We start from the raw sequence: 3,786 nt of genomic DNA on the forward strand, positions 1-3,786 counted from the left end.
CATTATGAAATACTTTGTTGTAACCTTAAAGCTGTGAGTAATGTTTAGTGTTGTGGTTTATTTTACTTCGCTTTTTCTGCCACTTTTAACTCATCGCGACGATGATGATGATGTAATTGATGAAGGGATACTCGCAACGGACACCCATGCACAGCCCGGGATTCAAACGCGGGACTTCTGGCGTCGTAGAACGCTGTGCTACCACTAAGCCACGGAGGTCGGTAGGCCAGTTTTTGGATGCTCAGGAATCCTTAAGAGGGGGTTTAAACTGGATATATGACTGTAAAAGGGGATTTATGTTTTTTAAGTATGTTTTCATGTATCTAGCTTAAAAATAAGAAGACGACTTGGGCCAAAAGGGGTCAAAACCGCCACTAATCCCAGGGGTGCGCCACCGAAGACCTGCTTCCGCGTCATCAAGTGCAAGAGTACACAACGTGATGATTTCCAGAACCAGAGGCGTGCTTGGAACAAAATCTGGGGCAGCCTTCAAATTTAATTATTGCTAATCTTTCATCCATTATAAACGGGGAGGTGCCAGATGTTAAGAGAAACATATTTGCTTCCATAATATTAAGTACGTTATCAAGTACATGATGAGACCATTAAAAAAAATCAAATATACATGATATTACACATAAAGAGCTCCAAATATGCATCAATTCTAAAATGCGATGGTAATGTTTAATCATATTCAAAATTTACTAAACATTACCTTCATGGACGTCCGCAGGAATTTTTCCAGGGAGAAGCAAAGAAGGTATTTTTTTCCAGTGGGGGCAAACAAGGCACATTTTCCCCAAAAATAGTGTTGTTCCCTAAAAAAACAGTGCTTAAATTTGAATTTATGGTGTTCATGCAATAATTAACACATATTATTGTGGCTAAAATGAAATTATAAGTGTGAAATACATAATTTTTGGTTGACTTTCATTTTCCAGGGGGGGGGGGGGCACGGCCCCCCCTTGCCCCCCCTTCCGGACGCCCATGATTACCTTCGTAAATAAGGACATGCATATTTAGACCTATTTATTTAACTCGTATTTAAAGTTTTCTACTCACATAAGATAATTGGATTTCATGCAAGTGTAAATTATGCAATCCGAGGCAAACGTGTTTTGCACACGTCACTGACAGTTGTTGATTGTAACTATCTCATTGGAACTCAATGAGATCACTCACAAAGAACGTTCACGCTAGGTCGGAATTGAAACCCGGGATCCCTGTCGTCGTAGCGCGCTGTGCTAACCACTCTGCTACGCAGATGGGCGGGAAGGAATGCGTTTACCCCTGACGCACCACGGGGTTCTCATCCGCTCCTTCCCTTTTTTATTATGTCGCTGCTACAAAACGTAATAAGTAAAGAGGTGGAACATGAAAAACCCTCGGCGAGTTACACACACGCGAACACAAATAATTTTGTCAGAAGGTCAGATAATAAAGTCTACCCTGTTGAGTAATAACAGCTTGCTTGCTGGCTGATAATGATTAATAATTTTGGGTGAAGTCCGATTCACATTGCCTGACCTTGAAATTCGTATTACAGTTTAGCAAATCTCGATTTCCCCCTTGTTGATGCTCTTTTATTTTCATTATTTTCATGTCTCTTTCCTTCCTCCCTAGGTTGATCGCAAAGATGTGGATGATTAACGAAATGATACGATAGATGACAAATACGCAGCCATATCTCAAGAAGGATTCCATTCTTTAATTCGTGACGTCTTAGCGCGCTTAACCGATGCGTCAGAGAGGTCAACCTGTTATCTTATTCAAAATTTTGATAAATGTTGCATGAGCATATCACATGAATCTTGATTTGCTTTATTTTACTTCGCTTTTGTGCCACTTCTGGCTAATTCACGAAGATGGGAATGAGTGATGATATCATTAAATTGATGAATGGACACTCACAAACAGGCCCGTAGCTACAGGGGGGCAGGGGGGCATGCTTTGCCCCCCAGTGAAAAATATAGAACACATTCCTTTCTGGAATTCTCACTATTGTTTACAATTATATCCTATATTGCTCTAGGAACTTAACAAAATACACTTATGGATTTGGCGATTTATTAAGGAAGGTGTGCTGAATATGTTGTTTTTTTAAATGTAATTTTATGGAGTTTGGATGCTCAATTTTTTGTTTCCCACGTCTACCTGTTGGTAATAGTGATGCATGTGGAAGAGAGAGAGAGAGAGTGAATATTTGATTTTTATTACTTAACATTGCTTTTCTGCAACTTCTAGTTAATTGCGACAATGAGATATGAAATTGATGAAGGGACTTTCACAAGCAACACCCCTGCCCAGGCTGGGGTTCGCACAGGAACTCCTGTCGTCGTAGTGCGTTGTGTAACTACCCCACTACCAGGTCGGCTAGTCAAAGATTTAGGGCAGCTTACTGGGTCAATTATCAAACATGACAAAATGTGATAGTGTTTCACATTTAATATTTCTGTTAGAAAGCAATAAAAATTGTGATGTGATACGAGTTACACTAGGCATCTTTTGTAGTGTAAATAGAAATGGCACTAAGAAAGTTTTGCAATACACTTTTAGCAGGACTATCAGGAATCAGTATCATCATAAAAAAAGACCCTGACATTTGGGGTTAGTAGATGGTATCCCAGCCAAGGACAATTAGTGCACGGGTGTTAATTAATTTGCATATAATTAAGAACTAATTTGCATAATATGAATAAATTTGCATATCGTTAGAATACTTTACATTTATGTATTTGCATGTTTATAACTTTTTATGAATATATAATTATTTATTTTATGAAAAATATGTATATAGAAGGTAATTAGAGGTACTAAACGGTATGCATATGGTTTTATATTCATTACTGCAAAGTATGTAATGTATCAATCGATAATAATTAATGTTTATAATATTGAAAATAAGTTTTCTATGGTTTATGTACCGCTATGAACGGTGGTAATGGCTGTAGGTACAGGTCCAATTACGATTGGGGACGGTCCCGGTACTCGAACCCGCGATATGTAATATTATTAATTAGTACTATGTAATAATTGCATTATATTATAAAACACGATGATCTCAGACGCTAGACAGAATACTATCTCCGAATCTCGACTCCGCTCTGATGCCAGACAGAGAGAATGAATTAATATTCAGCGCAGGTATCAAGAATGAAGCCTCTGTTAATGTAGGTCAAGGCGAAAGGGTTTGCTGACGAGACGGGTTGTTGTTGTGATGGGAGAAATATACAACAAGTCATTTTGGGTAAAATAAATTGGTTAGAGAAACGAACCGCTTCGATTTCAGGTGGAAAAAGAAAATGTATCACGGGGTGATTGTGTCCCTTGAAAAAGACAAAATATTGTAAAATGCTAATTTTAAAAGTCTCCCGCTAAGCGGAAACTCCCTCTCTGTGTGGGTGTGGAGGGGCGATACGGACTTTAAAATAGTAATCGCCAAACCAGGTAGAGAATTTGGACGAAAAAGGATTTTAAGTTAAAAGGACATGAGGTGAAGGTGATATAATTCAAGGCGGGTGGACGTAAGGAATTTATCTAATGGAAAGAGAGGCTGTGGGTTTTAAATTTGGACTCGTAGAGTTAACGAGGCAGCGAGAATTTAAAGGGAATGTTAGTTTCCAGTATGGAAAATAGGGGCGGCCCGAATTTTGGGGTATTTAAACTTGGGAATCCGAATTTGTCCTCAGATTTCTACTTTTTTTTCTATTGAGTTTGTTGGTGTGTTTGTCTTCTGAGTTTTTCTTCACCATGATGATCCATATTGTAAGTATTGCATTTTTTATC

The sequence above is a fragment of the Lepisma saccharinum genome, chromosome 6, assembly GCF_977018435.1.
Source record: "Lepisma saccharinum chromosome 6, izLepSacc3.1, whole genome shotgun sequence".
Lineage (NCBI taxonomy): Eukaryota > Metazoa > Arthropoda > Insecta > Zygentoma > Lepismatidae > Lepisma > Lepisma saccharinum.